The 12,112-nt window shown below is 55.0% G+C and overlaps 1 long non-coding RNA gene across 1 annotated transcript; it reads left to right on the top strand.

The window, feature by feature from the left end:
* The first annotated feature begins 7,832 nt into the window (after positions 1 to 7,832).
* LOC142062327 (uncharacterized) lies at positions 7,833 to 11,640 on the top strand. The gene is made up of 2 exons (XR_012662428.1): positions 7,833 to 7,958; positions 10,514 to 11,640. It is a non-coding gene; the product is annotated as an uncharacterized LOC142062327 (long non-coding RNA).
* The last annotated feature ends 472 nt before the right edge of the window (positions 11,641 to 12,112 follow it).

Raw genomic sequence — 12,112 nt, 5'->3', positions numbered from 1 at the left:
AGGTGGTCAGGGTTCACGGCAGCACGCCCCACGGGGACCTTGCCCCACACCGCGGCGCGTGGGTGAGCCCCACGCGCACGACTGCAAGGTGCGCCCCAGCAACGCTGTACCCAAGTCTGCAAAGCCCTTCTGGCCAGAAGACAGGATTGCTAAAAGCCCCTTCAGATGACCTGGAAGTCAGCGGGAGCATCCGGAGGACTCCCAGAGGGTGCCCTGGAGCAATGCTGCCGGGCTTGCAGGCAGCACCCTAAACTCCGGGGAAGCAAAATCACTTCCATGTGCGTTACAGAGGGTGGCTCCCCGAGCAGCGCCCTGGTGCAGAGCTTACCTTCATGTGCACGACAGTGCAAGAGGGTAGAGGACCCACTCACTACTGCAGCCTTGCCTGGGTGGTACCGGAACTCCTCAGCTCCTGTTGTTGGAAGTGCGAATTTTGCTGAATATTTCTGAGGAACGGAAGGTACCTATGGGAACCTTAACTGGGTTTTAATGAAGCTTTTTGCCATTGAATGTAAGTCAATTTTCTTGGAGTGATTACCCTATCTCTAGAGGGTATTGTGGGAATAGATGAGAACTAGAGAGGGACAAGAATAATATCAAGGACTGGAAAAATTCTCAAATAAGGAAAGACAGAAAAACAAGGTGGGAACAGAATGAATAAATAATAAATGGTCTTGAAGAGAGAGTCTGGGAGCTCCCCTCATCCCACTCCCATAACAAAGGAAGAAAAGCATGACGTTGAATGAAAAGGTGGAGTGACGGGGAAATACTGTTCTTGTGTGAACTGTAAAAAGTGCGTGAGTCTCAGCGCTGCACAAGCCCAGGTGTGCCCCCCAGGGACCGGGGCTCTCTGCTCTGCCCGACAAGTGCAGAGTGCTTCAACCCCAGGGCTGCAGAGGAAGAGCCTGGGAGCCTCGCATGGCTTTTGTCCAGGCTGCAAACGGGCTCACTTACGATTCCCTCCCTGCAGGAGAGGCATCTTCACCAACCTGGAGAGAAACTCAGACCTGGGTTTTTAGGGCTGAGGAGTCTGCAGCCAGATTCCAGGGAAGGATGCTCTGCTGATGTGCCGACGTGCAGATGCTGCACTCCCGCCCCTGGCTGCCAGTCTCCACCCTCTGGGTCTGCAGGTGGCACCCGCAGGGACTGTCACCAAGCCACAGGTAAAACACAAGAATAAATAGATTTAAAATGTGCGAACAGAGAAAGAGGTCTGTGAGCGCTTTTTTCCCCATCTCATAGTCGGTCCTGTGAAGCTGACTACTAGGGACGGGACTTCAGGGAAGAAGAAACCCTATTCAGTTCTGCACTAGAGAATGAAGACTTTCTCCTTTTAAAATTCATAAAGCGACACAGACGGTAGGTTAAAAAATAAGGATCCCCTATTTAAATATATCACTTCAACAACCACAGTGCTCGTTATGAATTATTTAGCATAATGCACTTTCACATCGGCCCTGCTTGCTCAACGGCCTCCTCTCAATTAGGCGTTTATGGCAGAAGGGTCAGTAATAACAGGTCACTTAAAATGTAAATAAAAGTGACACCGGGAGACATGCCGGAGCACTTCTTTATACTGTTATATTACTGCAAAAATGTGTTTTTGAAGACCAACTCCTAGCATGTTTACTTGTCATGCAAAAAATGAGTTTAGCAAAAGGCACATTAAACACAGTTCTCCCAGAGCAGCAGCAGCGGATTCGGTGGTACAGACCCCCGCTGCCGGCTGCCCTCAGCCCCGGGGCAGCGCTCCGCCTGGGCACAGGGCTCTCCTGTCCCCAGCAGTCACCCCCCAGGCTCCGTTCCCCCTCTCTCGGCAGCGGGGGCTGCAGCGGGGCTTGCGGGGCGCGCGGGCAGCGCACGGGGAGGTGCGCACGCTGCCCGGCCCATGGTGTGCGGCTCTTGCAGCCTGGGCTCGGCACCGCGCGGGCCGCACGTGGATCCGCGCAGGCCTGAGAAAGCATCCGGGAACATTTTGTGGCAAAGAAACAAATCTGATGACACTGAAACTCCTCACGGGTTGAGTTTGGTTTTGCCAATTTATTTGGCTTTTAAAAGGGCAGTATTTTAAGCAGAAGTTTTGGGGCTTTTCCATCTGATGCCGCTTAACCTTCTTAAAAAGTACAAATTCAGTAAGGCAATGAGGTTCTTCATTTTGGACCAAATTAAGTACTTTGACAAGATAGAAAGGTTACCCTTTGTTTCATATTTTATAGTGCTTTTTGCTCTGCTGAAGTTTTTTGAAAAGTTCTTCAATGTCAAGCCAGTGTTTCTGGGCTTTTTGAGGTGCAAGCACAGAAAAAAAAATCAGGTTTTTACACCACTCCCCTGGAAGATCCCCCAGCTGGCAGCTTTTGTTCCCCTTTCTGTACGGCAGCCTCCATTCCCGGCCGATCGATCTCCGCTAGCACAGCTCCCCAGCGCTGCGCCCGCTGCGGGCAGCTCTGGCTCCCCTCCTGCTCCCGGGGTCTGCGGGGACCCTGCTGCCACAGCCTTCAGCCGGGCAGGGGTCCCGCCCGCCTCAGTCTGCAGCAGTCCACAAATTCATTTGCTGTGAGTGGGATTAAAATGCATCGAAAATGAAATAGCTGCCTAACGGAGCTGCTCGTTAGCAGGCAATAACCCCTGGGGCTGTCCGCAGCGCGAAGGGGAGGAGCGGCGAGCGGGACGCGGGTCCCCGCTGCCCAGCACGCCCCTGTACGAGTGGGCCCTGGCCCCTTTGTCCCCGGGAGGATGCAGCTGGCCCAGCCTGGCTTTTTGCTTTGCCTTTGCAAAAGAAGGCTCTGAATTAAAAACCCTTCAGGAAAGGACAGTGTCAGCATCTGTTGCTGAGACATCTCTGCCTCCAGAAAGCCAGCAGGTCCCCAGGGCCCAGAGCAGGGGCTGGCTGCTGCTTTCCCACCGAGGCCAGTGGGACGGGTGTCCGGCCTCTCCCTGGCTCCCACCAGCCGTGGAGTGGGGCTGGGATCCCGCACAGCCCAGCACCAGCACCTTCCCTCGTCTCAGGTGCAGTTTTTCCCATGAACTGTTATTAGCCCTGTATGGGAGGTGATAATAACAAGCCATTAATGGGAATCTGTTTGAGTGCCACTGTGTGGCAAGATCGTAAATTAATGGCCGTTTCATTTATTGTCATTTTATCCATAACAAGATGCTGATTTTCCCCCCGGGATAATGAAATTGGTCTGTAAGAACCATAAATCCTCACTGTGGTGCAAGGCTGGAGCAAGGTGTGGGATTAACGGGCTAATGACAGAGATGTGAAAGCTCATGAATCGCACAGCTGCGGGGAGAGCGGGTGGCCACGGCGGGGGGAGCTCACACTGACACCCACGCCCGAGCGTTTCTAAGGCCAACGGCGACTTATTTCAGATGTCAGACCAGATAGATCCACATCTCCCCTCCTGACATGCCGTCAGCGGCTTGCATTTTCTGCCCACGGAACATCAGTTTTTAAAGGCAAACCTGTCAGACCAAAATAGCCCAGGATCTTCACTGACCTTCAGCCCTATCGGGGTGTCCCAGACAGATGCTGCCTGACCTGCCTGCCTGCGAGCAATTCAGCACCAGCCAGGAGGGAGAATTGATGACTTCTGCTCCCTTCACCTGGAGCATAAAACAAAAACCTACGCTGGAAATTTATAGGGTCTATTGAGCTGAAATGCTTCCTTTGCTACGTGTTCCCTGCCATTCCCAGGACCATCAGCCATGGGCCTTTAATCTGTGGACAAGTATGACTTCAAAACGACTGCCTGGAAATAAAAATTAAAACGTGAAGGTTTCTCGTAATTAGGTCTTGAAATGAAAAAAAAATTTAGAGCTCTTAGGATGACGACGACCTGCTCCATGCCACTGCAGAGGTACCAGCTACAGCTGGAAAGAAACACACCTCTCCTCCTACCTGTCGCTGTGGTGAGCCAGCTGTGGTGGTGCAGGCTCACCTGGACAGCGATCTGGGCAGTGAGGAAGACGCCAGGCAGCCGCTGATCTGAGCACCCGCTGTCCCAGCCACACCGGTGAGACACCACCTCCTCGCAGCCCCCAAGCACGGTAACCACTGTGCGGCGTCTGCTGGAGCGCTCGCTCCTGCCCGCTTCTCTCTCCTCGTCACAAAACGCTCAGATGTGGCTGGGCCGGCTTCACCCAGCGCAGGGTAGGAAATCTCGCCAGGGTCGGCTGGACAGAAAGGCTTCACCTGCCCAGGACTGCCCGGAGGCAGCAGAGGGGTCCCGCAGCAGAGGAGGGCGATGTGGCAGAGACCCCCCGCAGCCCTCTGTAAACCTGCACCTCCTGCAGCCGAGTGTCGAGGAGGGCTTACAGCCTTCTTCGTTTTTCCTTGCATAATTCAGCGGAGATATCATTTTAAATATTGCTATTTTTCTCTCACTTATGAGAAATATTAACTGGCCAAACTTTGCTGTGGCTGTCACCATCCCTTTAGCAGTGTGATTGCCATTGGGGGATTTATAGTCCTCCCCGCACCTGGGTTATTTGAGTTTTGCTTTGCTGCAGGGCCAGGGCAACAATAAATTTCATTCTCCTCTGGAACATGCTCTAACCTCTCATTTTCTAATAAAGCGTTAAACCTTGGAGCAACCCACACTGGCCTCGGTGCTCGAGAGGAGTTTCAGCTGAGCCAATGAGCCGCTTGCCGCGGGCGAGGGGGCACTGTTATGGGCCAGCGTGGCTCTTCCCGCAGCGGCTCTGATGAATTCTGGCTTCCCTTTCGAGGGGAGCCCCCTCCCCAGGCAGAGGTCGCACCCTGCCCATCCCCAGCAGTGCGGCATCCCATCAGGGATGCTGGGGTGGAGATTTTTGGAAAAGCAGGCCAGGCCCCACAGCGCTGCCCCAGTCGGCCTGCCCTGCTCAGTGAGGGGCCGGGGGCGGTCAGCTCATCTGGGCAGGGATGGTAAAAACACCCTAAGTAAAGGTGTGGGTGCTGCAGAGCAGGGGGCATGGCATGATGCCATTCAGAAACAGGCCACCTGCAAGCTGGAGCAGTGCCAGAAGGCACGAGGGAGGAAATGCAGGCGAAGCCCCCAGACCCACCCAGCGAGCCCTGACCAGGATGGAGTGACAAGCAGGAAGCAGCTCGGGGAGCTCCTCACCTCGCATTGGCGCATCCCCAGCGCAGCCCCATCGCTGCTCCTGCAGCGCCCAGAGGGCTCAACCCTGGCTGGCTGGCGGCGGGGGCACCATGAGTGCCTGCCAGCAGAGCAGCGCCCATCATCGTTGAAACGGGTTTTTGATGTTAAAAAGGGTCCTAGCTGGCAGTCTGCAACTGTCCGTGCCATCTACAGCCCCTCCCCGCTCCATGCCGTGCCGTAGGAGAGGCTGACGGCGCATGAAGGATGGATGGGCGGATGGATGTGCATCTGCTGCTGGTCTCATTACAGTAACAGAGGTGGCCGCGGCATCAGGCTTTTACCAGCTGAGCTGTTCAGTGAATTACGGCAAGGTTCTGCATTGTGGTAATATGATTTTTTCAATATATTCTGTTTGGATTGGCAGGTTGGTCTCACTCTTTCTCAACTGACTGATAAAGCACTAGACAGGGGATTAGTCCTCTTGGAAGCTAAAGAAAGAGGTAATTTGGGTTGTTTATAGCCTGCAGGGGTAGAATCAAAATGTACAATACTGAGAGAGTCAAACTTTTACAGCGTACGGCACAGCTATAACTCAGAGCAAGTATCAAACATTACAGTCCTGTGAAATGCATTCCCGTGACAAAAGGCTGGAAAGGCAGAAAGAATGAGAGCAATTAATCTGTTCTTGGGACAAATATTGTAATGAAGACAGGAAATGCCAAGAAAATTAACCCCTGCCTGGCCCAGTTTTAGCATCGGACTGTTTGGCCCAGAAGTCTCGCCTCTGCACTTCGGGTGGTGTTGGAAACAACCCAGACACCGGAGATGCTGCTGCATGTAGGGGCAGCCCCAACCTGACCTTGGCTTTTCTGCATTAAACGAATAACAGCTTTCCCTCAACTGGGTTTTGCTGGTTTTTCATAGCTATGAAATCTAATTGCTGAGATAGAGTTATAAAATTATAATTTTAACCATGCAATTTAGATGGAGTAACCGGTCGTCTATTTCTGTGATTATCCCTGATTATTAAATGAACAGCTGCCTCCAAATATGCTTGCAACAAACTAATTCAATGAGTACATGTGCCTGAATATTCATGCCCCTGATTCGCAGCACAGACTTTTAAGACTTTTTCACTGTGGCTTTAAAAGTTAATTTATCCTGGCAATTTAAATAAATACACTTCCATCAGCTTTGGTTAGTGCTCCAGACTTTAGCACTAAGTTTGGCAGCAAGCGAAGGTGTCCCAGCCCCTGCTTCAATGCCCACTCACAGCAGAGCACTTTCAGTGGAGACAGACATCAGTGTTTGTGTCAATTCCAGGCTTCTCCCATGTCTTGTTTGCGGGTTTGACAACCCTTCTCCACGTAGCACTAACAAAATGTGACACTCCACAGTCTGCTTGTTTTAGCTTTTCCACTAAATTTTGCAACCACGCCAAGTAGCCGGGAAATAACCTGCCCTCCCCAAGCGCTGAAATATGGATAATTCTGGCCGGCGTGACAGCCAGCGAGCAGCTCCCCCGGCCTGCCTGGCCGTCGTCGAGCCACGGAATGGCTCGCAGACAGCTCTGGGGTCATCGTTTCATCAGGAATTTCATTTTCCTCCTTGCGAAGGAGGCGGCCCCCTGCACCCTCTGCCAGCCTGGGTAATGGGCGGCGGGCTGGCAGCATCCCTGAGGCAGCAGATGTGGTTTCCAGCCCGCAGTGTGCAGGGGACAGCTACGGAGCAGACCCGCGGCAGCAAGCTATCGCCGCCTGGGAGTCGAGCAAACGGTGGGAGACAGTGTGAGCACCCTGCGACAGCACCTGCTCGCTCCCAGACACCACTCGTGTCGCTGGTGCAGCAGCAGACAGCACGGAGCAGGGCAAAGCTGCACCAGGGTCTGTCTCTCTGCATGGAATAAATGCTGCTCTCCCCAATATGGCCTACAAGAATATTAAACGCAATTTTTTTATACTTAAATTTCTGTACACTCTTCAGAGTAAGCTGCACTTTTATTGACTAGTAGAACATTTTAATAATATTCATGGCATGAGACAGATTGTTTTAAAAAAAAGTATTACCCTGTAACACAAGCAAGTGCCCAAGAATAGTTATTTCACCCGATGCTGCTCATATCACGATGCACCAGAGTTTACCGTGGGGTCTCCCAGCCTCTGCCGCAGTGTGCAGCGTCTGGAGCCTGACAGAAACCTCCTGCACTTGGGAATGTGCTGGGATTTACATACTTACTGGAGAGAAACAGTTGCTGCTCAGAAGGAGGCACGACTCCCAGGATGCGTTTCCGAGGTGCCTATTAGGCAACTGCTCGCAGCCGCAGCCTGGGTTCTCCAGGCAATCCCTCCTGCGTCCCCCGCAGAAACGCAGGCAGCCGCTCGGCTGGAACAGGCGAGCACCAGCCCTGAAAGTCGAGCCTAGTTTGGGGCAGTGACTTATGAAACCTCTGACTTGCACTGTCTTCCTCACATCCTCACAGACCCGTCCTTTCACAAGCAATCACCATCTAAAAAAAACCAAACCAAACCAAAACAAAAAGTCTTTTAAAAGCTTTTATTAAACATCCAAGAAAAAAAAAGAAGAGAAAAATCTGGTAAAGTATTTGAAATGTAAAGTAGGGCTTTCATTTTAACAGCATCCCTGATTCCTTTTGTCTCTTTCTGTATAGAGGTTTCACAAGAATATACACAGTTTGACAGACTTTCACATGGTATTAGAGAGGCCAACATCTGATTGTGGGGGAAAAGAAACAGTTTAACCGAGACAGGCTAAAGCTGTCGGACTCTGACCTGCTGCTTTGCAGAACCAGCCAGACAAATGCCGATGGAAGGGAAAGACAAAGCAGGTGCTGGCACCGTGCTGCAGCCAGAGGTGAGCCCAGCGCAGACACGGCTGCCCGGCTCCCACGCTCGTGGGGTAGCGCTGGCCCTGCGGCGCCTCTCGCTGCTCCCCCGACGCCCACAGGGCTGCGGAAAGGCGTCGTGCCTCGCCACATGGGCAGGAGTGGGAAAGGAGAGGGGCGTGCAGAGGGAGGACAGCAGGCGCGGCTCAGGAACAGGCGTGTGTCCGTGCTAAAGGCAGTTCAGCCCCTCCAGGGGACCCCTGGCCCGGGCAGTGGGGCAGGGGGGCGGTGAGAGCTGTGAGCGTCAGCCCTTTCCCCTCCCCTCCCATAGGACATCCCGCATGTCCTGGGCCCCACGGGTGCGGGGTGTCCAGGTCTGACTAGGGGGGGTCCCCCACCTCTGCAGTGTCCCATGGCTGACACAGCACCATCTCCCCAGTTTTTCTGAGGGGAGGGGCTGCTTTCAGCTCCCCGCTAAAGTCTGCAGCTGCATGAGCCCTTGTCCCCTCTGCAGTCGTGGCTCTGAAGGAGCCCTGGACCGAGACAGGGAGAGGGGTGATGAGTCCCAGGAGCGGGTGCAGACAGCTTACTGGGGCCCAGCAGCACTTTTCCCAGGCCTGAGCCGAAGTTGAGCGTTCAGGATGACTGCCAACCCCGAGCAACACAGTGCCGTCACCTGCTCGCGCTAGCAAGGGAACAGGCGCACGCAAGGCTGCGCAAGGGCCACGCTGCTCCGCAGACAACACGCGCAAGGGGAGCGAGGGAGCAGCGAGCAGATGGAGGGGACCTGCCGGAGAGCCCCACGCCCGCCACGCTCTCAGAAATTGCCTGTTGCCACACCGAGACCTGGGCACGGCTGCGCTGCCGACACAGGCAGTACCAGAGCACTCTTCGCCCCTAAACCTCCGGTTCCCCACAGCGGAACCTGAACAGCAGCTTCGAGAGTACAGAAACTATGCAGCAATGGCACAACCAGACCAGCCCTGGGTTTGCCACTGGTGGGGCAGGGAGGTGGATGCTGCAGGGGGAGCAACCAGCACCAGCCTCCCATGAACTGTGCTCCCAGTCCTGTGTCCCTGCTGCCTCCCGGCCCGTGCCATGGCAGCGCTGGGGTCTGGGGAGGGGAGGGGAGGGGAGGGGAAAGGAGGGGAGGGAAGGGAAGGGAAGGGAAGGGAAGGGAAGGGAAGGGAAGGGAAGGGAAGGGAAGGGAAGGGAAGGGAAGGGAAGGGAAGGGAAGGGAAGGGAAGGGAAGGGAAGGGAAGGGAAGGGAAGGGAGGGGAAGGGAAGGGAAAGGAAGGGAAGGGAAGATCTCAGCATCTGGCTGGAGTTGCCTGTAATGAAGTCCTTCCCCTCTTATGCAAAAACGTGGTCCTTGTTTCAGTCTCCACTGGTCCTCACAGCCTTCAAACACACCAGTTTCTCACCAGTGAATTTCTAGCACAAAAATAGTGTAAGAGGCAAGCATCAGGATTCAGGCGTGTTGCGGACCAGGGTACCGGGGACACTGGCAGAGGATGGATGACTGCTGAGGCGAGGGCTGGACCCACCTCTCTGCTCCACAGAGCTGCTGGGGAACCGCAGCTGCAGCTGATCTGCTGGCGAAGCCTATGCCACGTCCTGCCGGAGGCCACGGCGCAGCTCCTGCTCCCTGCGGGCCTGGGGCCTGCTGTTCCCGCCCTGTCCCCACCACGGCCACGGCTGGCCCAGCGCACGGCAGCTCGCCAGGCAAAGCTGCGCGGAGCACAGCCACCACACAGGCGGGCGGTGGGTGCCCGAGGGGCCCTGCTGAGCTGGAGCTTCTCCTGTCCCCGTGGCCCCCCAGGCCAGCGGAGACCTCCCCTGCCCGCAGCAGCAGCCGCTGGCTCCGCGGGGTCGTCCCAGCTGGGCAGGGCAGCAGCGGGGTCCCTGCCCGGGGAGCGGGGGCTCGGCAGAGACGCCAGTCTTGGAGATGGGTAGACAGCAACAGGCACCATGAAACACTCCTGCTGTTCTAACAAGAAGCGATAGATTAAAAAGCTAGTTAAAAATTCATCCAAGAGAGGCAGAGTTTCCCAAGCATATCAGAGTTAATATTTATAAAGGGGATTGTTGCTCAGTCTCAATTATCCTAAAAGCTTGGTACAATTGATGCATTGGAGAAACCACGAACACAGGCATGTCAGGGGAAAACCATTCCCTGTGACCGCTGACAAAATGCAATCAGATCTGCAACATGTGGAGCCAATTGATTTTCAACGAGTTATACAATGTAAACAAATGATTGATTCTCGGGCTCCTTTTATTTCTGAGCAAGCAGTCAGAAATCTCTCCAACTACTCTGAGCGGGTAAGGCTGGTGGTAAACAAGGGCTGCAGAGGGGCAGCATGCAGTCCTTTCATCAACCTGCGAACAGCAGGAGCTTTGATTTTTTTTTCCCCCAGCCCCTTAAGCATCCACTAAATAATCAGCAATTCCTCAAGTAAGCAACCCCTGATCATGTGAAATCTTTCTGTTGCCAGTGGTCATGTCGGACCAGCTTCTGCTTGCAATGACAGTCAGTAGTTTTTTATTGCTTTTGCATTTTTGCCTCCTCTGATGTTTCCAGCCTTCCTCTGATTTACCCAAGACAGATGAGACAGGAATATCTCCAAGAGCTTTATCAATTCTCTCTGTCAGCGGCGGCTGCTAAGTCAACAGTGCGGTGGTGTGTGTCTGGACCAGCAGTACAGAGGTTGCTCAAATCGTTCTCTGCTCCCGGTGAAACCAATAAGCTATACTCCACTGCATCGACTTGGCTCCCGAACTGTGCCCCCTGGTTATGTCAAATTAAATCTCAGCCCATCACCGGCAGACTGCCAACGTCAGCGCACATCCCTCGGCACCCCCCGAGGCAGGGGCATGCACGGGTGGGCACCCCGGGACCTGGGGCTGCAGCACCCACCCCCCGCCGGTGGGGCCGGGGGCCATGGGGCGCCGCAGGTCACCGGGTGCCAACCGCCAGCACGTCTTGCCTCCCGGCCCAGCCACGTCCGCCAGCACCTGTGCAGGGATCTGGGGAGCACCGGCCCTGTTGCTCGGGGAGCTGCGTGCATGAGGGTGAACTGGCTCCTGCCAAGGTGAGGCAGTCTCTGCACACTCCGCCCGCTGACCGCACGCCCCTGCACTGCCCAGCCCCGCCGACCACACGCTGTGATGCAAAAACTGCCCTCGGCATGGGCCGGTCTGCACAGGCGCTGCTGAAACACTGCGCCCACCACGTCCATTAGCATCCCAGCATCTCCTCCTGCACCATGCTCTGCACGGCTCCTCCTTGGCTTTGCCTAAATGCCTCATCTCTGCACTGGTACGGAGACCTGTGAGCACGGGCTGGCCCGTCCTCCCCAGCTGGCCCTGCACACCTCTAGCAGGCTGCGAGCACAGCCTGCTTGTGTTGTGCCTTGTGTTTTGCTTATCCATCACACTACACCTCCTTTTCCCCCTTACACTCCTGGTTGCATCCTCCTCAGCCCTGCGGTGCTGGGGTTGTTTCAGTGACATGGAGGCACCAGCGCCAGGCAGAGCATGCTCCTGGTGCAGCTCACCTCGCCCTGGCTCCCCTACGCTTCTGAGCTTCACAGCACCACCGGGGTGCTCTTGAGATTACTGATTGAATGGCTGAGAAGAGAGCCACATTTCCATAAGATGTGGTAATTATTGCAACAAAAGCAATAAAAACACATTTCCAGAGCTCTACTACCTGCTTGTTTATGCCCTGTTTGCAGGATGATGTGCAGTTGGGTGTTTCTGTAGCACAGTGTCCCAAGGGTCCCAGAGGAGAGGGACCCACCGGCCCACGTCCCAGGTCTTCAGGGGACAAGGGACTGGAGCAGAATTACCAGTGTCCTGCCAGCACAAAGGAGCCCCGACCGGAGAAAGGGCCAGCAGTGGGGCAGAGGGGGGCACCTCCCTCATGACAACAGATGAGGGGGACTGGGCGGCCATGGATGGGCTCAGCAAAGAGCACATGCTCAGCTACAGCCTTGCTGTGTAAGAGGGGGGAGACGGGCTGTGCTGGGGAGCAGCAAAACACAGGAGAGCCCCCGGGACAGGACTGAAGGAGGGGCACACTCCAGGCCCGGCTGGGAAGTCAAGGGCTCACTCCCACCCGGCTGAGGTACCAAGCAGGTCCGGGCGCTGCTTGTCACCACGCATGAGTTGCAATGGC

Source organism: Phalacrocorax aristotelis, chromosome 10 (genome assembly GCF_949628215.1).
Source record: "Phalacrocorax aristotelis chromosome 10, bGulAri2.1, whole genome shotgun sequence".
Lineage (NCBI taxonomy): Eukaryota > Metazoa > Chordata > Aves > Suliformes > Phalacrocoracidae > Phalacrocorax > Phalacrocorax aristotelis.
The sequence above is the reverse complement of the archived record's forward strand: the minus strand, read 5'-3'. Positions and strand labels throughout refer to the sequence as shown.